At 39.4% G+C, this 25,848-nt stretch overlaps 1 pseudogene; it reads left to right on the top strand.

Annotated features, from left to right (window-relative positions):
• Nucleotides 1–9,043: 9,043 nt before the first annotated feature.
• The window catches only part of LOC144252895 (E3 SUMO-protein ligase ZBED1-like), a 40,790-nt pseudogene continuing 23,985 nt past the window's right edge, over nucleotides 9,044–25,848 (top strand).

Raw genomic sequence — 25,848 nt, 5'->3', positions numbered from 1 at the left:
TTGAAACACAGCTGGCCATGGGAATCAGCTTTGGGTGTACAAACAGGAACAAACAGAGCCTGAGGAAGAGCCATGGTCCAGGATAGATTATTATTCCAAGGAATATTTGCTGAATACTATTACCTCGTAAATATCTCATACCTGCTCAGAGAGTTCATATTGGAGGGAGAATGGAGATGATCATGCCTGACATAGCAAGATGAATTTCATCAAACCAATAAAGCAAACTAATTCTAGTGGAAAAGACACCTTCATGAGAATGGATCTTTTTTAAGAAGTATTTTGGTCTCGGATTTTCATTTATATTTAAACATGAGCATATTTAAACATCTTGCTCAAAGGGGAGAATATACAAGTAGGCCAGTTTTTCGTGTGTTTAACAGGAATGGTGATGATGATAACTAATTCCTACTATGCATCAGAAACAGTACTAAGTGCTTTATATGCATCAATTATTTAAAATTTCAATAATATTATGAATACTATCTTTTTCCTGAAAAGAAAACTGAAGTTTGAAGAGAATGTTTCCCCAGGTGTTCTGTAAATGTCTATGTGTACTTGAGAAAATTGTATGTTACCCTCTTAGTATACACACTTTAGATGAATCTGCAACATGTACTAGAACAATCTATAATTAGATACACACAAGTTTATGATTTACAGTTTCCTGGAAACTTGTTCTTTTATAACTGTTGAGCTTCTCACTTTACCTTAAAAGTTTTTGCCTGAAGTGTTTTTTTCTCCATATTAAAATGGCTACAGTGGTGTATTTTTTAACTTGATACTTTTATACTTCGTATTTTTTACTGTTTTTCTCTTATTTTCAGCCTCCCTCTGTGGTTTTATTTCAGGTTCATCGATCCTGTATGTAATAGGACTGTATTTTATTCCATATAAGTAGCTTTTTATTATGATTACCTTAGTTTATCAGATTTTGTGTTTTGATTATGTAATTTCTTATATGCACATATATTGAAATACTAATGAATTTAGAAATATTTCTATCAGGTTGTTTGTCTTTATTATCCTTTTATGTATGATGTTTTCCTGCCTACCATTGGATTCATAAAATGTCTGTGTTCTCTTTTATTGCAATTATTTGCAATAAAGACAAAAGACATACATATTTATCAGGAATGTATTCATCATGGAATGACTAAATCAAAATAATCATGTATATAATTCACATTCTTATTTTTTGTGTTGAGATCATTTTAAAAGTACTGTTGCCAATTGTCAAAAATGCAATATGTTGTTATTAACTATAGTCACCATGTTGTACAATAGAGTTCTTGAACCTATTCCTTCTCCCTATCTCTTATGAAGATTCTCTACACAATGACTAATATCCCCCAACACTTACTTTCCAGTTCCTGGTAACAATCATTCTCTTTTCTGCTTCTGATTACAGACTTCTTAAATCCCATGTATAAGAGACATCAGGAAATAACTTTTTTTGTGTCTAGCTTATTACACTTAGTGTAGTGTCTTCCAGCCTCATCTATGTTCTCATAAAGGATAAATTTACTTCTTTTTTAAAAAAATAGTGCAGATGGACACAATACGTTTATTTTATTTACTTATTTTTATATGGTGCTGAGGATTGAATCCAGTGCCTCACATGTTAGGCAAGCATTCTATTACTGAGCCACAACCAGACCCCTGATTGCCTTCTTTTAAAAAGCTTAATAGTTTTCTATAGCCTACATATACCACATCTTCTTTATTCATTTATCCTTTGATAAAGAATAAATTGATCACATATCTTGGCTTTGTGAACATAAGAGTGCAGATGCTTAGACATCCTGATTTGATTTCCTCTGGATATATAACCAAGAAACAGATTGTTGGATCATTTGTTAGTCTTATTTTGTAATTGGTTGAAAATTTTTCATTCTATATTTTTCAGTTTTGTTGATTTTATTTTTTTAAATAAATGACAGTGGAATGCATTACAATTCTTATTACACATATAGAATGCAATTTTTCATATCTTTGTATATAGAATATGTTCACACCAATTCATGCCTTTATGCATGTACTTCCTTGTATTTTTTGGCATTACAATTCTTATTACACATATATACCACAATTTTTCATATCTATTTATATATAAAGTATGTTGACACCTAATTTGAGTCTTCATACATATACTTTGGATAATGATGTCCATCACATTTCACTACCCTTGCTAATCTTCTGCCCCCTCCCTTTCCCTCCCACCCTCTTCCCTACCTAGAATTTATCTAATCCTCCCATGCTCCCCATTCCTACCCTGCTCTGAGTTAGCCTCCTTATATTAGATAAAACACTCAGCATTTGTTTTGGGGGGATTGGCTAACTTCCCTTAGAATTATCTTCTCCAACTGCATCCATTTACATGCTAATGACATGATTTTATTCTCTTTTAATGCTGAGTAAAATTCCATTGTGTATATATGCCACATTTTTGTTATCCATTCATCCACTAAAGAGCATCTAGATTTGCTCCACAGTTTAGCTATTGTGAACTGTGCTGCTATGAACATTGATGTGGCTGTGACCCTATAGTATGCTGTTTTAAAGTCCTTTGGGTATAGGCCAAAGAAAGGGATACCTGGGTCAAATGGTGGCTCCATTCCCAGATTTCCAAGAAATCTCCATACTGTTTTTCATATTGGATGTACCAATTTGCAGTTCCACCAGGAATGTATGAATGTACATTTTCACCCACATCCTCACCAACACTTATTGTTATTTGTCTTGATTGTCTTCATAATAGATGCCATTCTGACTGGAGTGAGATGATATCTTAGAATAGTTTGGATTTGCATTTCTCTGATTGCTAGAGATGATAAGCATTTTTTCATATATTTGTTGGTTGATTGTATATCCTCTTCTGAGAAGTGTCTGTTCAGGTCCTTGGCCCATTTGTTGATTGGGTTATTTGTTTTTTCAGTGCTTAGCTTTTTGAGTTCTTTATATACCTTAGAGATGAGTGCTTTATCCAATGTGTGAGGATTAAAAATTTGCTTCCAGAATGTGGGCTCTGTTAAATTCACAGATTTTTTCTTTTGCTGAGAAAAAACTTCTTAGTTTGATTCCATCGCATTTTTGATTCTTGGTTTTAATTCTTGTGCTATAGAAGTCTCATTAAGGAAGTTGGGGCCTAATCCCACATGATGAAGATAAGGGCCTACTTTTTCTTTTGTTAGAAACAGAATCTCTGGTTTAATTCCTATGTCTTTGATCCATTTTGAGTTAAGTTTTGTGCATGGTGAGAGATAGGGATTTAATTTTTTTTTGTTGCATATGGATTTCCAGTTTTCCAAGCACCATTTATTGAAGATGCTATCTTTTCTCCAGTGAATGTTTTTGGCACCTGTATCTAATATAAAAATAATTGTAATTTTGTGAGTTAGTCTCTGTGCCCTCTATTGTGTACCATTATTCTACTAGTCTATTATGGTACCAATACCATACTGTTTTTGTTACTATTACTCTGTAATATAGTTTAATGTCTGGTATAGTGATGCCACCTGCTTCAGTCTTCATGCTAAGGATTGCTTTAGCTGTTTTGGGTCTCTTATCCTTCCAGATAAATTTCATGATTGCTTTATCTAGTTCTATGAGGAATGCCATTGGGATTTTGATCAGATTGAATAATGGCTATATTAATTTACATTATACACCAAAAGTGTGCAAAAGATTTTTTTCCCCACATCTTCTATAACATTCATTATCTGCTCCATAACAGGTATACTATCAAGAATAAAAGTGATATCTCATTGTGGTTTAAAAATGCATTTTTCTCTAATGACTCATGTTGAGCATTTTTTATATGCCTATTGTCCACTTATGTCCCTTCTTTTGAGAAATATCTATTCAGATCCTTGCTACTAAGTTATGTGGATATATTTTTATATTAACAGATGTGAGAATGACAAACTTCTTTCATTCCATAGGTTGTCTGTTCATTTTGTTGATTGTTTCTTCGTCTGTAGAGAGTTTTAGTTTGTTGTAATTCCATTTTTTAAATTTTATTACCTTTGGAGATTTTCCACTGTGTTTTCTGCTATCGGTTTTATAGTTTTAGGTATTATGTTTAAGGTCTTAACCTATTTTGAGTGGATCTTTTTGTGAGATAAGAATGCAAGTACAATTGCATTCTTCTTCACGTGATATCTGGTGTACGAACATCTCTTAGTGCAGAAATTGTCCTTGTTCCATTAAGTGTTCTTACCACCTTTGTCAAAAAATGTTGGCTCTAAGTCCCTGGGTTTATTTATGAGCTATCTATTCCATTCTATTGGTCCATTCATCATCTATTTTGTGCCAGTACCATGCTATTTGTGTGCCTAAAGCTTTATACTATGTTTTGATGTCAGGTAGTTTAATGCCTCCAGCTTTGTTCATTTTTTTCAAGATTATTTTCACTATTCTTGGTCTTTTATGAATCTGCACGAATTTTAGAATTTTTAAAAATATTTCTGTGAAAATGTCATCAGGATTTTGATAGGGTTTTCTTTAAATCTGTAAATTACTTTGGTCAGTATAAAAATTTTAACACTAGTAAATTTTCTAATCCATGAATACAGAATATGTTTCAATTTATTTGTCTTCTTCAGCTTCTTTCACCAATGTTTTATGAATTTCAGTGTGATGACTTTTGCCTTCTTAAATTTACTTCTACGTATTTTCTTTTGTGTCCATTATAAATGTGATTGCTTTGTTGTTAACTCTTTCAGTTTCCTATTAGGGTATAGAAATTCTCTAGACTTCTGTGTGTTGACTTTATGTTCTGAAACTTTATTGATTGATTTTTAATATTTTTTGTGGATTTTTTAGAATTTTATAAAAATAAAATTGTGTTCTCTGTAAATAGAGAATGTTCATCTCCTTCTTTTTAAGTCTAGGTGCCTATTGTCTCCTTTTCTTGCCCAGTGGTTCTGGCTAGAACTTTCCATCACTATGCTGAATCAATCTCTCTCTCTCTCTCTCATTCTCTCTCTCTCTCTCTCTCTCTCTCTCTCTCTCTCTCTCTCTTGCTCTAGGCTTCAGAGCCATAGGTTGCATTTTTTGTTATTTTTATAGTTTAAAATTTATATATATATATATATATATATATATATATATATATATGTCAGACACCAGATAGCACACTCAAATTAGACATCAGAATTTGAAGATATTTTAGTAATAAAAATATGTACAGGGGCTGGAGCTATGGCTCAGCAGTACAGGGCTTGCCTCACACAAAACAACAACAACAACAAAAACTAGACATCTAGATATCTTACTTTTTTTCATTTATCTGCAGATGATGGGTTGTTCCTCCTTTTTGGCTAATGTAAATGTCGTTGCGAACATTTGTGTACAAAAATCTGTTCAAGCCTCTGCTTTCCATTCTTTTAGGCAGCAGAGATAGATTTTTAAAAACATTCTGTAGGGAAAATTTGGAACTGTTATGGAAACAAAATAATTTACCTCATTTAATGATTCATAGAGGGAGCCATTGTTGGGTTTTTCTGAGTTGACATTATAAAAATTTACCTCATCACAAACTTTGGAAGAAAAAAATAATAAAAGACTTTCTGGACTCTGATTTATTATGAGACTATGCAAGTGGCAGTGATCTAAATGATTATCAGATTTTAAGCTTTTCATTAATGTGTTTAATAAAAAATATAGCTTTAGTTCTCAAAGTTGACTAAAATAAAATGAATATGTGCTCATTGGATTTCTTAGACATGTTATGCTATGGTAACTCCATACATATATAATAAGCCTTTTTAAAAATATTGCCCACAGCAACATGTAGCTCTAAGGAATACCATGATTCAGGAGATAAGTTGGTTCCTGTGTTTTATCAAACACCTATAAATAAATCACAGTTTAAGGGAGCCAGGGCCAGTATGCTCAATGGCTAAGGACCACCTGAAGAACAGCTTTTGGAAAAAATATTCCTTGTTATTCAAATAGTCACCTGCTAATCATTTAATTCACCAATTCAGAGATCCATTCTTTGAAATGTGTTTGGAAGCAGGGACAACTCTTCAAGTCTGAGAACTGAAGCCCCACGTTGATTTACCAATGTAACCTATCATGTCATTCCTGAGGCTCATAGGTCTAGACTGCATCTTTAGTTCTTTTGAGCATAATGAAAAGTAGAAAATAACATCATTCAAAATTGGGAAACACTATGAAAGGGCAATATTTTCAAAGCCTCATGCCCTAATGGCCACCTGGTCATCTCCACATCTCCTACCACAGGTCATCTTTGTTTTTCATTTTTTTGAAGGCAAACTCCTGTCTCATTTCAGGGTCTTTCTTGCCTCACCCCCACCCCCCTGTCTACTTTCTCTGAAATGCCCTCATTGATTTTAAAGACACTAACAATTTTCATTTGGTCTATTTCCTCCAGTCTCTCTTATCCTACACTCTCATGCTTATCCTTGCCTCTTGATATCAAGTCCATACTCCTCAGCTGGATATATAAGACCTCCCATACTGTGACTCCAATCTTTCTTCCCAGTTTACTGGTACTCATTGCCTTAGGTTTTGAAGAAATCTACCCAATGGGTTCAGTCTACACTGTTTTCCCTGTTGGGAATCCCCATCCCTTCCAATTTTACCCATTCCCAGCCTTCCTCATTTATCAAGTCTTTTCTGGTTCTTCTCCTTGGAAAAAGCATGCTTTTGTTTGGACTTCCATTGAGAGTTACCCACTTACCTCTTAAAACGCTTGCCACTTTCTACCCCATGTATCAGTTACTTGCGTTTCTATCTCAGTTCCCATAGATTCCCAGAAGCTTTCATAGCAACTCAATGAAAATATAAGAATGATTATAGGATACCAAGTAATATCAGTAATTTTGGTTCATAATTGCATTACCTTTATAAGAAGTCAGAGTTTTGAGTTATGGTCAACAATAACAATATATTACATACACATTGAGCCTTCTAGGTCTATAATCTATTATCTGAAGACCCCTAGGAAAAGTGGAATCCCCATTCTCATTTGACAAGTGAGAACAATGAAGCAAAGAGCTGGCAGGAAGCAAAGTCAGTGTTGCTGCATCAGGTGAGCATAAATTTCTGAAAATGCTCGAAGAACATAAATCCATCACAAAAATGCAGCTCAGCCCAACTGTACACCTTGGCTGTGGTCCCCAGACGACACTATCTATGGGGCCAAGAATGCCTCAATTAGTGTGGATCATCACGAACACACTTGATACACAGATTTCAGATAAGAGCAAACAGGGAGTGAGTTCCCTTAAACAGAAATCACCATGAATCCGTACTGTTGCTGCTATGTAAGAGAGTTTCCCTATCTTGATACAGAGGAGTCATTCATCAGGCATCCTCTGGATCTGCCAGCTCCCAAGTGCATCTCCCTTCTAGCAGGGATTCTGTCACGGGGGTAGCTGTGCATGGACTCAGGCTAGTGGCAAAGTTTTCCAAAGAGTGTTTACCTGTGGGAACTCATACTGTGACACTGTGCACTTCAAGGCAATTCATAGGTTAATAAGTTCATTCAGTATCCGACTTTGGTTATGTCTTTTGGGACTGCTAAATACATATAGAACAATTTATCTCTTTTTTCCCTTGGTTTTTCAATCAAGTGTGTGTAAAGCATTAGAAAGCAGCCCTTATTTATTTTTAAAGTATGGGGTCAGGGAACAGCCTTGTGGCATGCAAATACCCACAGGTGGAAGTTAGAAAAGTCTGCTAGGGAAATGCTCTCTCATGGGCACCTTTCCTTCCCTCTGCACTGTGCACATCTCTCTGTTGGATTGCTCCATAGCACTCAAAAAATGCAGTCATTTTTTCCCAGCATCATCTGGAATCCTTACAAAGAGAGCATTTTAGTATACAATTAATCGAATGCATTTGAGATAAGCTAGACTTTTTAAAAAGATGATTACCCATGAGCACATCTTCCCTTTCTGGAGAAAGCCTGGTTATGGGCTTCCCAGCTGCAGCACGTATTTCTTCAATATGGATATTTCTAGCCCGAGGTGCTTATGCACAGCTCAGCTGCCAAGATCATGCCAGCCCTCCTTCTTCTGGGACCCAAGGCCCAGCATCTCAGACATCAGTGTGGCTTCCCACAAGATCTTTTTGGCTGGAGGCCCTTTGCCATTTTGCCTAATCCCCTCTGCTGGCAATGGCAGTAATGCCGCTGAGGGCCGTCTGCATTAGTCAATAACTTGCTTATTGGGTACTTACTTAGAAATGCCTCTGAAAGCATTTTCTTAATCTAGCTAACAAATACTATGGTTGAGTTGATATTAGTTTCAACAGCCAAATATCACCCCAGTTGTCTGTGTTGCTAGGTGAGAATAGTGGTAGGAAAAGCCTCAATAACCATGAATGGATTGACTCACAGTTTTTGGTTTCTTGTTTGTTTTGGTGCATACTTGAAGCACAGGCTCAGCCATGGAGCTGCACTCCCAGCCCTGGCTTGTAGTTTTAGCTCTTTCTTGACTCCTGGGACTTACTCTTCTACAGCTTCTGCTTAAGAACTGGCAATGGTATAGTTGCCTGGTTATACTGAGTACCAAGACTAGAATTTCAGAAAGGCAGAAGTTGATATCCAGTTCTGCACTATAGAATGGTGTGTGTTGTCTAACCTGTTTCCTTCTTTGCCAAAGAACAACAGGATGACCCCATCAGCCCTGGGTAATATCCTGGCCACTGCTGCATCAGATGAGCAGACACATGCCAGGGCCCCTGGGTGAGCAGGAAGCACTAGAAAAAGGAGCTCACTGTTGCTGCCTGGGTGATGGAGGAGGCGTGATGGGGCACAGGGCTTTGCTGCAAAATATCTAAACCAAGTGCAGCAGCTACAAATAGTCACAAAGCAGAATGGGAAGGATATTACCCAGCAAGAGGGGCATATGTAAGAATGATCTTTTACCTAATTTTTTAAAAAATGCTTTATGTCCACTTGTGTACAATTCTAACTACCTTAGGTACCTTCAGTGTCCAAGGTATTTTCTTGGTGCTGAAAACACCAGAACAGTAAGATACAATCCTTGTTCTCAATGAGCTAGTGATGGGTATGCACACACTATGTGTAGGTGTGCAGGGACGCAGCCACATGAAGGTGCCCTGTGGCTTGCTGTTCTCTGGAGCACAGGGCATCGGGGAGTCCAGGCCAACTGGCAAAGCACTGAAAAGGCAGCAGAGGTGAGTTTGCTTTGAAGGGACTTCAACAGGCAGGTTTAGGATAGAAGGTGTTTTTGAAGGAAAAATACTTGAGAGAAGGCAAGGAGGGGGTGTGAGGCACATGCCCCCATGTGCTGATATGTGTGGAATAGGAAGTGGGGAGCTGTGAGGTCCCTGTGTGGCTGGGAGGCATGAAGGAAGGGCAGGAGGGAATTGGTACATTTACAGTAGCCACTCAGGTCTGCTCTTATGATGTTTGGGAACCAAAAATGCCACATTGAGACAAGATCTTAGCTGCTTCTTTTTTGTGGGGAGGAGGTACCAGGGATTGAACTCAGGGGCACTCGACCAGTGAGCCACATCCCCAGCCCTATTTTGTATTTTATTTAGAGACAGGGTCTCACTAAGTTGCTTAGCACCTCACTTTTGCTGAGGCTGGCTTTGAACTCACGATTTTTCTGCCTCAGCTGAGTTGCTAGGATTATAGGCATGTGCCACCATGCTCAGCTCTGGCTTCTTCTTTTTTATTCTGTCCTTTTCATTCAGTTTGGCAAAGAAATGGCACCTTCCTGCAGCAACCAGACCCAAGGACAGACTCCCAATGGACAGTTGTGTATATAGAAAGACTGGCAGAAAAAGAAAGGTATTCTATCTTCCAAAATATTTGTTGGTTTTGTCCCCAAACTTATAAATTGATTTTTCAAGTCACATAATTATAAGAAAACTACAAAATCTTTCAACTTCCTATAAAGTGAAAGACTCAAAGGAATTCAATGAAATTTTTCTCCAAGTTCATTACTAACAATAGCAAGAAAGTTCATCATTTGTTCATTTAACAAATATGTCTTGAGCTCCTATCATGCACCAGGCTCTGTTCTAGGCACTGGGGATGCAACAGGGAACACATAGATGAAAATCTCCACCTGCGTGGAACTTATCGCTTAGCAGCAGAGACCAGCAATAAATGAAATAAAACAGACAGTGAGGCAGGGGACCAGAGATGCTGTGGAGGAAAAGTACAAGGAAAGATGTAGATGGCATCTGTGACACTGGAGCCAATGCCTGAAGGAAGGGTGGGGTGACATCCATGCAGACACCTAGGAAGTGAGCCATGGGGCAGAAAGCTGAAATGTACTTGGCAGGGCAGAAACAGGAAGGAGGCCAGGGTGTCTGGAGCTGAGAGATGGAGAGAGAGGAGCAAGACGTGAGAACAGAGACATAACAGAGAGCCTGAGGCAGGAGCACAGCGGATGAGGAGAGGGTGTTTTTTGGCAGCAAGAAGAAACCGTTTCAAGGTGGAAGAATTGATCAATACTAGCTAATGCTCTGAGAGGCCAATTAGGATGAGAACTGAGAACTGATCCTTGAAGGTTCATACCTTAGAGGTCATGAACTCCCCTGAGGAGAAGGGTGTGGGTGGAGTCATACGGGCAAGGCTGGCCACAGTGAATTCAAACAAGAATGGGAGAATGGACAGGGTTTTGCTGTAGCAAGAGCAGAGAAATGGAGTGGATGCTGGGAAAGAGAAAATGGTAAAAAACTATTTTTATTTTGTTCTGTTCTTTCTTTTTTTCTTCAAATGACAGAAATCACAGCCTGTTTTTATGCTGCTAGGAATGGATCCAGCAGAAGGAAAAAAAATCAATGTTGCACAAGAGGAAAGGGGTAGCTATCCAAAGGTACCAGGGCGCTAGGTGGGAGGGAAGATTTAGTGCAGAAGGGAATGGGTGACTGAGGCAGCATCAGGGACAGTGATCTTCAGAAAAGGCAGGAAGGCAGAGCATCCAGGCACTGAGGTTGGGAGATACAGATGAGTGCTGGCAATTCATGGAGACCCTCTTGTGACAGCTCTGTCTTCTCCATGGATCAGCGCAAGCAGGCAGGGCACTGGTGAGGAAAACAAGAGCCATCATGCAGGGGCTGTCTCTGAGGGAGGAGACAGTGGGACATGGCCTGACTTACATTTGGGGAGCTCTCTCTGGCTTCCAGCTTCAGAATGTACTGAAGGGAGGAAAGCGTGGAAACAGAACAGTTAGTTAAGAGGTCACTGCAGTTGGGGATAGAGACTTTTCATTTTTTCAAGATGAGGATGGTAGCAACAGAAATGGAAACACAGTCAGCTTCAGAATGTATTTTGAACATAGCTGAATGTGGCAGAGTCAATGAAGTACAGGATGTTTTGTTTTTCCCTCCAAAACCAATACAACCCACCTCAGAGATGTTATTACATGACTGAGACCCAACTCAATAACATGGCAGTGCTTTTAATGACCTGATCCAGTTTTTTTTGGGGGGGGGGATTGGCTTGTTTTGCTGATCCAGTTTTTAACTAGCAATGATTATTCCAGAACAGTGGTGATATCCATAAGTGATGCCAGTGAATACATAAATACCTGTTGGTGTTGTAAAGTGTTATGGAAATGGAAGCTGTAGTTAAGAGAGGCATTTGTGTCTGCTCCAATAAGCCAATAGGCAGGGAGGAATAAATACAGCATGAAATTAGTGTGGAAAAATATTTTAAGCTTTCCAAGATCAAAGAAGGGATAGTAAAATATTAACTTGATGTCCTTTTAACTTCCCTTTCTCAATATTTATTAATGTTTGGCCTCCCTTGAAATGAGAATTCCATTATGAGCTCTTTTGGTAAATGGATTGAAGGTTGTCTCAAAGCACTCCAGCTTCTCTTAAGTATTTTCTATTCTCTGGTAAAATACTATTAGTCTGTATTTTATTGTGCTCAGCGTATCAAAAACAAGCATCTCTATTCAGAAGAACTAAGGGACTGCTCTGTTCTTCTCCCTCCCCTGCCACCTGTGACTACAATTATAGACATTCTTACAATGAGGGTATGTACAAATATAACTGTCATGGTAAAATTGTCATTATAGCTGGGCATTGGACCCACACCAGTAATCTCTGGAACTTGGGAGGCTGAGGCAGGAGGTTTGCAAGTTTGAGGCCAACCTCAACAACTCAACAATCTCCTGTCTCAAAATAAGAAGATAAAAAGAGCTGGGGAGGTAGCTCAGTGTTACAGTGCTAGCCTAGCATGTGCAAGGCCCTAGGTTCAATTCCCAGCAATGCATACAAACATACACAATTATAAAAAACACCAATCCCTGGTGATTCATGAAGCCTACTTTAAATATACCTAAAATATAGGGCTTTGAACAACCAAAATATATGAGAGGCTCAGTACTTTTCAAATTCATAGCTGGGAAAAATGCACACAAAATTTCCCAGAGAATAGAAGACAGAAATCCCTTCCTTGTCTTTTCCTCAGTTCAGATTGTGAGAAGCTGCAAACTTTGGCCAGCTAAATATTCTGTGTCTTACTAAAGAGCATGTGAGGTAAATCCTACAAGAACCATGGCAGTTTTTAAACTAAGAATTAAACTTCTAGGATTTAATACTAAAGAAATAATTAAGAATGCATAAATCTCTGGCTATAAGAATGTTCATAACAGCACAGTTTATTAGAATAAAGAGAAACTGGAATCAATTTAATGCCTAACAAGAGCTGGCTAGTTTAAAAAAAAAATCCATCCATGCAATTGAACTATTAGCTGGGTATAAAATTCTAGGTTGACTTTTTCTCAGCACTATCAAGATATTAACTCATGTAATTCTTCTTTCAGTACCTTTTTTCTCCTGATGGATTCATTTTTATTATTCATTTTCTATACATCACAATAGCATAAATAAATGTGGGTTTACTTTTTATATATTCTATTTGCACTCGATGTGAACTTTCAACCTAAGAACTCATGACTTCATTACTGGAAATGTATATCATTCTTTGTATCTTTTTCTCTTGGAACTAAATCAGATGCATTTTGAAGCTTCTCAATCCATTCCCCATGACTCTTAACTACCCATCACATGTTTACAAGTATGTATGTATGTATAATTTCTATTGTGTTCATATTTTGTTATGGGCCTACGTTCTGTTATCCTATAGTAATAGAATTCTACAAAAAAATAGGACCAATAAGATATATATGTCTTCTTGAGAGACAGGGAGTCCGAAAGAAATTTATTATAAGGCATTGTCTCATACAATGATGGAGACTGTCCAATCCAAGTCTGCAGTCTGGCTGAGCATGCGTAGGACAGCCAATGATGCAGATGCAGTCTGAAGGCAGTCTTCCCGAAAATTCCCTCTTAGTTGAGAGAGCATGGCCTTCTTGTTGCAATCAGGCCTTCATCCACCCTGATTGGCTCACTCACATTGTAGAGAGCAATCTGCTTTTCTGTACCAATGAAAATGTAAGTTTCATCCAAACATACCCACGCAGAATCACCAGCATAACATCTGAGCAAATATTTGGGCATCTCGTGGCCCAGGTAACACATAAAGTTAATTATCACACCCATTATTTTCTTTCTTTTCTTTCTTTTTTTAATGTGTTAGTTCTAAACTGTAGATAAGAGTTTATTTCATCTGTTAGCAGTTCTTCTTGATGACTTTATTTTGTAGTATCACAATTTACTACTGTTACTTTAAATATTCTCTTATGTGCATACAATTTTTTATTTCATCATTTTTCTTTTTACTTTTATTATAGTTTGTCTTTGACAATCCTAAATAGACTTATTTTTCAATTTTCAGGTTTCTCTATTATTGTAATGTCCCCAGAGTTAAGTTCATTTTCCCATATTTTTTTTTTTTTAATTTCATTAGTGCCCACTTTATTCTTCACGTGTTTCTGGATTTGGGCTTCCAGGTTCATCTTGTGTGAGGCCACTTAAATATACACAGAGGCCACTTGGGATTTCCGTCTGCATGTGATATTAGGAATAATATCCAAGCCAGCAATAATCTTGACCTTGGCCTTTGCTCTGGGGCTTTCTGCCATTTTCCATCTCCCAAGATGTGTGGTTCTAAATAAGCCACAGACCAAAGCAGAATTTCTCTGAAGCCTCTTCATGGCTTTACAGAAAGGACTGTGATGGGGTCTTCTATACCCAATTGTAGACTAGTAGAATTGAATGTGTAGCGGCCTCTGGTGCTTTTTCAACCTAGGACCCACAGGTCAGTAGGTTTACTCTACCAATTAAAATCTTATCCAGAGACATTGACACAGAAACTCCCAGAATAATATTTGACCAAATATCTGGGCACCTAATGACCCCATTCAAAGTGATTCATAAAACTAATCATCACACCCTCTTTTTTATTGCATTTAGAGCAGCAGGTAAGAGGTCTGGAAGGAATGGAATTTTCTATAGCAAAGACACACAGAAAACTTGTCAGAGGTATCTGCTTTTAAAAGCACATAAATCTCAGCCTTTGATCAACTCTCTTTTCATTTACTATGACCCCTTCACCCAAAACCACTTCCTCTTCACTTTAGAGCACCAGTTTGCAGCTCAGAACAATATCAGTTGACAGCACTCCATCCATCAGGAGAGCAGAACTGTGGGACCCCAAGCAGAGACAGGACTGTCCGTAAGGCCTGTCCTGACAGGCTGCAATCCCACATGGAGAGGTGAAAAGAGAAAAGGAGGTGGAAGAGAAAGAGGTGCTCAAACTGAACAGGCAGGTGGGATTCAGTCTTTTTTTCCAAATTAAAGAGATGTCTTCTCTGCCAGGGTTTCTGGGCCCTGATACAGCAGTAAGTCAAATACCAGCATTCATCTTCTTGCAAATGGGAACCACTTCCCCTCCTTGGAGCCCAGACAAAATGCATTTGAGAAGCCCAGTGGAGAAAGCTGAGTATGGCTGGGCTGCCACACAGAGGCCTTTGCCTCTAAGTTTCCTTGAGTTCCCTCCCCAGGAGGGACAAATATGCAGGGCTAAGAGGTGTCCAAGGAATGCAGCGGTCTCAGCCATTCATTACGGAGGCTCAAAACCACTGAGGCAGGAAAAGCAGACAGAGAGCTGGGTAGGATCTGTCTCTGGTGAGGTTTGGAAACAGGAGATACCCCTGGCTGGGCAGGCTGAATTGATGTGGTCTGGCCTAGGGGCAAGGGAATGGGAAGAATGACCGTCGCAGCGCTCGGCCAGCCCAGTGGGTCTATGAAAAGAGACGTTTGATTCATTCTCAGGCCCTACCCAAGTGACTCTGAAATATTCCTAGACAGTTGCCAGGAGAGTCAATGGTGGATGAAACAAAGATCCAGAAGCCAAATACTGGGCTTCCAAGCCATTTCCTTTCACATTTTTTAAGTGTTTTCCTTTCTGTCTGCTTACTGATTCTCCTTCTCCAATAAGCTCTAAGACCCTGAGGACAGAGCTACTTTCTCCTGCCACCTTCTTCTGCCTCCTCCTCCAAGCTAGATTGGGCTGCCTCAAAAAGAAGAGTTTCTGATTGACTTGGATCATTTCTTGACCTGACAAGTGGCAAGGGCTAGGGAGAGGAAAAGCAAGAGCCAGGGCAGCAAGAATGACAAGGAGAAATAGCCCTGGCATCATGATGGTTACTCATTTATGGTCTTCCAATTTATACTCTACTCTGATGCCCATGAAAGAAAAAGGAAGTTATTTAAATAAAATGTAGACAAATTGCCTGCCCACTCCCAGGCCCAGAAAAAATTAGTTTCTTACCTGGAAGAAATTCCACCAAGCATGAAGTTTAAGTGGGAACCCAAAATCTGATACCTACTCACATCTGGACACATTTGGATCCTATAGATACAGCTGTGTGCAGACAGACAGATTCATCAAAGGGATGTCTGGAATTAGGTACTAAGAACCAGAGAGAGTGAGTCAGGAAAGCCCTCTCACAAGAAGTTGTTTTGAGTAAAGATTTGTGGATGAGGAAGAAATTTGGAATAAGGAGAGGTAGGTACATCCTCTAGGGGTGGTGACGGGCCAAGGATTGAATGAACGGGGGGCTTGGGCATGCAGACAAGGATCAGGAAACATTTTAGGAGAGCCTGCAAATAATAGGAAGTGAGTACATGGTAAGATTGGGCTGGGGAATGAAGCAGTGTGGAGTTGGGGATAAGAAGATAAGAAAACTAGATTGAATCTAGCACAAGGGACCCAGGGAGACAAGTTGGAAACCCATCCAAGCATCTGTGGAGACATGTAAGAAGTTGTGATCTCTCTAGTCTCTCAAAGAGAATCACAGGAGATTCTTTGATAATTGTAAGTTTCCAGTACAGGCAGATCAGGGGAAGGAGAGAAGCTTTCCCAGAAAAGCTGAGAAGCTAAGCAGAGGGGGGATTAGCAGTCAGTGAGTGAAAGCATGCATTTTTGATAAAACCTTTTAGAGGAAACTCCCCCATCCTAGAAAAAGAAAACCACTCTTTGATTGGTATGGATATAAATGAGCTTAATTTAACATCTGAGGATTACTCAGTTACATCAAGAGAGCAGAAATGCTGGCAAGGATGTCAGGAGAAAGGAGTAACTGCATGAGTGTCCTTCACTTACCAGACACCTATGACTGACAGCCAACAGGAGGGCTTGTCCCGGATTTTGTAGCTGCCCTACACCCCCATGACATAGAACCAGCTAATTTCAAAAGTTCATCTTCACTTCACTTTAGTTCAACAAAAGATTTTTGAATATCTATTTCAAACCAAGCACAATTTTGACACTGGGATGTGTAAGAATAGATGCTTCTGTTCTAGGAGACATGCTTGCATCCCGACGCAAAGAATGCAAACGAAACAAACAAATACACAACTGCAATCGCTGAGTTGGTGCTCAACACTGAGAAGAAAATAAGACATCCAAGCCAAGCACGGATGGAAGTGGCATACGAGAGGGTGACACGCAGCACAAGCTGGTGAGAGAGGACTCTCTGAGGAGTTGATGTTTGTGCTCAGACAGAAAAGGCAAAAAAGGCAGCCAGAGGGAGAGCTCCCTGTACAGAGGAAGAAATACATTCAGCAATCTGATCTCTGGAGCTGAGATTTATAAAAAGGAAACAAAGAAGATGTTCAATACTCAAAGTGAGAGATGGACTAAGATGTGGTATGCACAGACAGAAAGGGAGATAAGAAAAGTAACATGTTGGACATTTGAATGGGACATAACAGAGGTAAAAATTAAGAAAGAAAGACAACCAGAAATACACAGCTGGCCAGCAACATGTTTCCTGTACATGCCTCTCGTAGTTGATTGTGTGTGCACACAAAGCCTATAAGTGTGTGACCACAGAGCTCACATCTCTGGGACACTGACAGAGGCTGATAATCTGTCTCCAGGAAAGTGAGTTAGAGAACCAGACAGAAAAGCTCAGTGAGCAAGTGCTCTGGGTCTCCCCAGTCTCCCAGGTAGTGATGACTGCCCATGTCTTCAGAGTCTGCCTTTCCACATGATTGTCAGAGCCTCAAAGGCACATGGCTATGCTCAGCATGTGTCCACAGTGGCCCTATAAAGCAAGAGCAGAGATTCCACACTCTTAACCTTTGTTATTATTAGTCAAGAAGATTGGAAGATGGTTGGCACTGAATGCTGGACTAACTTTAAAGATTCCTGAGCTCCAATCCTGACCAATAACTTCCCTTTTACTTTTCCCTGTGGGTTTTACTTTCCCCATATATAAAATTAAGGAACTGGATATTAGTATCTAAGGGCTATTCCAGCACTACCAGTCTTAAAATTATGGAGGGAGTATAATCAAAAGAGAAATAGAAAACATTAGCAAGTACAGCATGACAACATCAAAAATCAAATGAGGGGGCTGGAGTTGTGGCTCAGTGGTAGAGCACTTGCCTAGCACGTGTGAGGCCCTTCGATCCTCAGCACCACATAAAAATAAATAAATAAAGATATTGTAACCAACTACAACTAAAAAAATAAATATTTTTTAAAAAAATAAATGAGAATTGCATTTACTCTATAGATGACTTTGGGTAGTATGACTATTTGCACAATATTATTTTTTTCCAGTCCATGAACATGGGCTGTATTTCCATTTAACCATGTTCTCTATAATTTCTTTCACTGCTATTTTATACTTTTCATTTGAGAGATATTTCATTTCTTTGGTTAAATTTAATCCTAAATATTTTTACTTTTTGTATCTATTTTGAATAGGATTGCTTTTTTAATTTCTTTTCCAGCAAGTTTATTATTTGTGCATAAAATACAATTTTTTTGTATGTTGATTTTCTTATCCTGCAATTTTATTCCATCATAAAAACATAATGAAATCCTGTCTTTTTCTACAACATGGATGGAACTGGAGGTCATTATGTTAAGTGAAATAAGCCAGGCACAGAAAGATAAATATCACATATTCCTACTCATCTGTGGAAGCTAACAAGTCAATCTTGGAACAACAGAATGGTAGTCACTAGGAAGGGCAGGAAAGAGAAAGATTGGAAAAAAATTAATAAAGGACACCAAAACACAGAGTGGAATAATTAATTTTGGTTCTTCTTTAACACAGAAGGGTAACTATATGCTACAATAATCTATGACATTTTTCATAATGACTGGAAAAGAAGAGTAGGAAATTTTCAACACATAAAAATGATTAATGTTTAAGGAGATGGAAATGCTTATTACCTTATTTGATTGTTGTACATGTAATTGAATTACCATAAGGTAACCCATAAAGATATACAAATGTTGTGTCTCAATAAAATAATAAATTAAAAAATGAATAATAAATAATGAAATCAAATGGACCAGGGAATTCTGGTGCATTGGTTAGTCAAGCATTTGGCTTCATGTAATAGAAAATATATCAAACACTAGCTTAAGCTAAGTGAAGGTTATTCTCCTCTTATAACAACAAACCAAATTGCTTTAACTCAAGATCTATGCTGAGTATGAGAGAAGCAAAGCTGGATTGAGGGTGATTGGTTAAATGCAAATGTCCTTGGGGATAAAAGGAAAGTGATGACTTCAGAGGTATTGCTCAAGCAAAGGAGGGACAGTCATGGGAGGTAAGAGTGGTCAACAAGGGGACCAGGAGGTTCCAATATCAGAAGAAGGGTTTGGGCAGTTTGGGGAGATGAGAACACCTGTGTGTAGCCTTGACAAAGGATTTCTAACCAGCAGCTAGGAAAAAGAAGAAAGTAATGAGATAATAACTTATATGGACGTGGGTAATTTCTTAGCATCCCCTGGAGGCCACCTTTCTGCCTTACCCAACAAATCCCATCTAGAAAATTAATAAAGAAGTGGCAGATGTGCAGAGAACAAAGGAGCACAGCCAGCAGGGACAGCCTGCCCAGATGGAGGAGATTGGAGGGAAAGGAGCTGGAAGGATTGAATGTCTGCACCTCCAAGGAGGAGATGTGAGGAGGAAATGTGGCAGAACTGTAAATGGCCTGGAAGTAAGGGTGAGAACCAGGAACTGCTTCCTCCCTGCTGAGGGGCTCTCTAAGCCCCAAGGACCTTTCTCATTCTGGCCTCGGGAACTTTGAAGCACCTGCCTATCATGATGGATTTGAGTGTCTATTTGCCCTGTGAAAATCTTTTTTGCTTTGCTGTCTTGGGATCTTAAGTCTGATGGCCCCAGTCACTCTAGCTATTGAATGTCACCAATCTCATGTTTTTTAAAGAGCCTCCAAACAGGGCAGCTTTACTCTTCACACTGGGATGTCCCTAACATGTAAGGACATATGATGTGAACCCATACAAATCATTAGCCCACTAGACTGTGTGCTCTAGTGAGCCCAAACTCCACTGTTTGTCCACATGTTGATTTTTCCATAATAAAAATATGTAGGTGCCTAACAACTATTTCTTGAGTACTGCATATGAGCAGCAGTGTCAGGGTGTTTGAATGGCACTCCAGCGTGACACCCAGTAACATCCTGCACTGTCCAAAATCAATCAGGCTGCCAAAGGCCAGGTGGAGTTGCTGTCCACCTGAGTTGAGGAGGAGAGCTCACTCCCTCCCTCTTCACGGCCCCAGTTTCCTGGAAACCTTACCACTCATAGAACTGGTCTTGGTTTCCTCAGGGTCCCACTGTCTGGGGCCCAGCACATCAGCCTGCAAGCATGTTTACTTTGGGGCCCAGAAGACACCACACTTGTCTTCTGGGGCTTGAAATCACTCCAGAACCTCAGTAGCCGGCTCTCTCAGGTTTTCTCCAGCCCCCTCCCCTTTGCCACTTGCTAGCACTTTCCACAAAGCTTGGCCATGACTCATTTGGTGAGGCAGAAAGGGGTCAAGGGGAGGAGGTAGCTCAGAGCCCCAGGTCGCCAGTGTCTGGGCAACTCAGAGGAATCAAAGTCCAGGCAAATAATCATTATCATCTCTCCCCAGCGCTCCCACTCCCCCCTTTCCTGATGGAAACAAAGTGGATTTGAGGTGAAACATCTGTTTTGCTGTGAACCAACTTCATTTGTCTTTTCTTTCTCTGTTCAGTTTTAACCCTCTTTCTGCCATGAGATAGCTTGCTACATCCACCTAATTTAATTCATCTCCCCGGGGACAACCAAGGCACAGTCTACGTAATGGACATTATTTAGTTTATAGAGTAGGTGAGGTGACTTGTCCTTCCTTTTATCCCTTGGCTACAATGTGTCTGAACTGAGTTCAAAGTATGAAATGATATCTGCCTACTTGATTCATCTCCCAACCAACTATTAAGAGAAAGTACATAGCAGGCACTGTGCTACTTAATGGAGACACAATGATCAAAAAGACATGTACAATCCTTTGAGAGCTTATGTTCCAGGGGCAAAGACAGCAAACGAGCAAGTCAATAAATGAAATTGTCACAACCTGTGATAAATGTCTAAAAAGTCAAAAACTAGGGTGTCATGAAAGATAAAAATGGGTAAGAGTCACAGGGGGTCATGGAAGATCAGGATAGTCCCTTCCATAGAGAAGACAATTAAAATGGGACATTGATGTTGGCAAGCTATGGAAAGAAAGGGGGAAAGAGGACTTGGAGAAGAAAAGTGGATCATGTGTTGAAGGAACAAAAAAAGAGTTTAGTGTTTTCTAAAAATTGTGTAACAACATATCTTTCCTATGTTCATAGAAGACAAGCAAAACTTCACATTATATACAATCACAAGAATGGACCCTAATTAGAATAAGTAATAACTCCACGTATGTATAATGTCAAAAACCATGTATACCATTCTAAAAAGAACAAGTTGAAAAAAAAGTGAGTCTAAAATAAAATATTTCTAAAAAAATTTGCACTGATTTTTTTATAAGGACAAAAGCTTTCCAATAATGAAAAATATGCAAGCAGAAACTTTTAAAAAAAAAATTTAACTAGCATTGACATAAAATAAAGCTTCTGATGCTTACTGAGTGGGAAAGAAAATAATGACACAAAGGTGTTAGAAAGAGAGGCAGAAGCCAGCGTGGTCAAGCCTGGCCACCTAGAGAGGGACTTTGATTTTATTCTAGGTCCTCTTGGAAGTAAGGCATTGAAAAGGAAAGTCATGGATACCCTGAGATACACCTCTAGGGAAAAACTAGGATAACTTCAAGACTCACCCCAGCTTCATCCCCAACCTCCATTCTCAACTTCCACCCCTTGCCCAGCACCAGCAACCAAAGGGAGCTAAAACCATGTTTAATTATTTCAGTTTCCTCACTCCTCTGATAGGGACAATAAGATACAGTTCAAATCAGTCCATTTGGCAACCTCTCAGCATATTTTGGTCAATGATCAACTCTCAACAAAAATGAGATTTTTGAATTATTGTGAGAAGTTTCAAAGATCCAGCCTCTCCCTGTCCCCCATGACTGTGAAAAATCCCAAATTTTTTGTAGGACAGTGCAAGCTTTCTTAGGCCAGAGGATGTTTGCCAGATATTTCTACTCCGGGTGGTTACAAAAGATGGTATCCAATAACAGCCCAGGCCTCTTAGGTTTGGACGCTCACTATACCCAGATGTGCAGAGAAAGTGTGATTTCTTCACACTTCTGTAAGTGATCCTCCCCAGATTCTCATATGTGATAGGGGAAGCAAAAGATAAATTCAAATTAATGGATCATTTCAGTCAAATACAATAATTTCAACAGTGCTTTTAGGTAAAATGCTCACATTCTCAGACTTTATTACTCTCCCATTGTTTCCTTTTCCATTATGGTTTGTAAGAATATGAAGACAGCTTGAAGTGTCCTCAAAGCCCAGGGGAGGGGCCTCATGGCACCCTCTGATCAATGCTGTGGGGTAGGACCATTTAGGAAACTGATTCTCTCTGGGCTAACCTGACATTGGCTATTGAGGTGCTTGGGTGACACAATTCAAGGTCTAATCTCTCTTTTGGTTTGCTGTAGCCCAGTAACCGACAGTGTTTGACCCAGTCTTGCCACTATCATTGTGGATGATGCTCAGGACTGAGTCATACGAAGGCTCTAGCCTAGGTGATCCATTCCAGAATATAATGCTCTTTACCCCTGCCCGGAAATCCTCTCCTACTGCCCCTCAGCCTCTTAACCAACTTCTCATCACTAGGTCGACATCCTGCCCAAATTGCACAGGAACCCAGGCAGCTCAAGAGAAAAAAAATAATGCCTTCCATTCCCCAAACTAGGGGGCCCATCAATTTTACTTTGATGTGGCCAACAGTAAGCTGGTTATTTTCGGTCGAGCCCCTCCAGGAGGTAAATGAGATGTTCCCAGCCTTCAAACTCCATTTTAAGTAGTTATTTATGATGCTTCTTGCATGCTTGATCCTACACACCATCCCTCTTCCTCTGTCTTCTTTATTTTCCCCATGATCCCCTGAAGTGTGAACATGGGAGGCCTTTATGCTAGTTGATTCTCTATATTATATACTCCTCCTATCCTTGTTAATCAACTCAGAGATAAGACAGGATTCCTTATGTTATCCCCTTTTTTATTATCATCTGTGTTATAATTTTAAATAATCAGTGAAATTTACAAGGAGCATTTATTTGATTGTGACCTTTAAGTATTTTCTTTTAAGTGACAACATGCAACCTCTACCCTTCCTTTTCATGTCCAAATATGCTAACATGTTTGGAGGAAGTAATATTTTTCAAATACCATTTATTGGTTTTCAATATTTATATTGCCATTTAAAAGTTTAAAAAAGACTTTCAGAATACAAAATTACATGTAAATGCTATACACTTGCAAATTTCAAAAGAATACTCATTACTTGAAAGGAGGATGGGTCAGAGAAAAGGTAGAGAGAAGGTATTGGATAGTGAATCCATTCTTAAATACTGGAAACATGAAGACTTTTTCAAATTTTTTTCAATAAATAGAGTTTTTAATATATTATTTAAAATAATAAGTAAACCAATGGAAGGGATGCTAGTAATAATCTAAATTTCTCATCTGTAATAGCATAAAATAGGCTGGTACCTTGATGCATGTCTGTAATCCAGTGACTTGGACTTGGAAGGCTGAGGCAGGAGGATCTCAAATTCAAAGACAGCCTCAGCAATTTAGCAAGGCCCTAAACAATTTAACTAGAGCCTGTCTCAAAAAACAAAATGGGCTGGGGATGGGGCTCAGTGGTTAAGTGTTTCTGGGTTCAATTCCCAGTACCAAAAAAAGTATAAAATAGTACTATTTTTTTAAAAAATGAAATGGAGGTTAAAAACATGTTTTTTTACACATATGTAGATAACCAGCAGAAGTTTTAAAAATAGAAGTAACTCTGAATGTTTACATCTGAAGAGTGGTGCTAGTTGGGAAGAACCCCACTTACTTTTTCTTTGAACATTTCTCTACATATATTTCTTCCCACACAAGAAAGCCCTCAATGAAAGGTGGTAGATGATGTGGATCCCAAAGATCAAAGAGTGCTTCACAGGAGACAGGAAGTAGGTGTTGGCAATGAGATAGGGAAAATGTCCTCAGACACAGAGGGCTCACAGCAGTGGCCAAAGCAAGAAGAAAATAAAATGGTCACAGAAGCCTCCAGTCTTAGAACAGATCTTGGGGGTGTACCATGAGACCCCACAATGACACTCAGCAAGGTTGGTGTAGTTCTGTCACCTGGAACAAAGCATAAGCAGCCACCAAAGGCTTGGATGGCCATCCTATTTTCTCTATGCAGAGAATAAAGACAGGTTAGAAGAACTTGAGGAACTCAGACACTTCTGTGGGTTGAAGAATCAAAGTCCCCAGAGAAGAGACAAGGTACACCTGGAGTTGTCAAGGGTATTCATGTCAAGAAAGAGCAGCAGATGAAGGAACCCAATAAAGGAATCCTATAAAATGAGCATCAGAATCTGGCACTTCAGGATTAGAAAATGAAGAGCAGCTGCAGTAATGACCTTCTCTGTCATTACTGTGAGGGAAAGACTCTAGATTGAAAGCAGCACCATAAGTGCCCAGTAGCCTCTATGGATAATCCTCCACCTGGCTGAACTGAGGAGGGAGGAGATGTGTTGTTAGCAGGCCATGCTTAGGACTGAACTTTTTACAAATTTATGTCATCAAATCCCGCACTTTGAGAATTACCACTGTTGGTTTGGGCTTTTATAAGAGTTCCAACCCTTTTTATTATTTTTTTCCATCCTATTTTATTCTCCTTTTGCTTTTGGTTTCCCAACATATTTTGGCCTGTTCCCCCTCTCTTTGAACCAATTCATTGTTTCTCAGGAGAAACTAAGAAGAAATCCTCTCTGGACATGAGTTCTTCTCGTGGGGTTTCCATACTCAGTAACAAGTTCTCTCAGGCTTCTGCAGTAAGATGAGAAATATCACTCAGGCCTTCATTTTGAATGGGACTAGAAAGAGGTCCAGAATTATGGGGGGGATTTCAGAGATCCATGCTATCACTGAATGGAGAACCATCAGACAGCTTTCAGTACCAACAGTGTCAGGAGCATGGCCTTCTGTGTTCAGGCAGGAATCACTTTAATTCACTTATCCCAGGGCACACATAAGAAAGTGGGGAGTCAGTGACTAGCTTACTCCCACATACCTGGCAGCTGTCAGATCAGGGTTCACCTCTTCCACCTACAAATACAGACTTTCCCTGAGACTGCTGCAGTCTCTGACCACCCCCATCACTGGTTCCATTGGAGGAAGACACTGAAAGCCACTGCTAAATGACCAATAATATTTACAAAGAGAGGTACTATGATACAAAGCCAGCTCAGTCATTTAAAGCTGAACTCTAGAAAGTAAACTCACTCTAAAAGTCAGAGCAGACCCATAGAAAAGGAGATATAAGTTGAGCTGGGAGAACATCTTGGGGTTTACGTAGCTCCACCCCCATCTTTTTACATTTAAGCAAAAATGAGTCCCAGGGTTATCAGTGCTATTTCAAAGTTACTTACTGATAGAAACAGGTAAACTCCCTTGCATATGGGGTCCTAGTCCATGGAGTCTATTCATAGAGGCATGCCATTTTAGAACTGGAGTTCTTAGGAATGAGGGTCTTATATCAATATCAGGCATTTCAAAAATTGTGGCAGTATTTATACCTATTGGGAAGAATGACACAAAAGAGACATGTGTTTCAGTTACTGGTGTGTTACACCACCCCAAAATTGGACAGCTTGAAATCACAACACTTCTTTTCCCTATGAATCTGAAATGTGAACAGGTCCCAGTGGAAACAGCTCATCTTTGGTCCAATCAGCTTCAGCAGGGGCAACTGGAAAAGGCCACACATAAGAAAGTGGGGAGTCAGTGACTAGCTTAAAGCTTTGCTGACACTTGATGCTGGCCAGCAGCTAGGCTTTCAGATGGACCTGTGGCCAGAGCCACAGTGCCGCAGCCCATCTGGCTGGGCAAAATAACCAGGGGGTGACGAATAACTTGTGTAGATTGACACAGCAGGAGTAGGAGCCATTTATTGTAGGACAACAG

Source organism: Urocitellus parryii, unplaced genomic scaffold (assembly GCF_045843805.1).
Source record: "Urocitellus parryii isolate mUroPar1 unplaced genomic scaffold, mUroPar1.hap1 Scaffold_67, whole genome shotgun sequence".
Taxonomy (NCBI): Eukaryota; Metazoa; Chordata; class Mammalia; order Rodentia; family Sciuridae; genus Urocitellus; species Urocitellus parryii.
The sequence above is the reverse complement of the archived record's forward strand: the minus strand, read 5'-3'. Positions and strand labels throughout refer to the sequence as shown.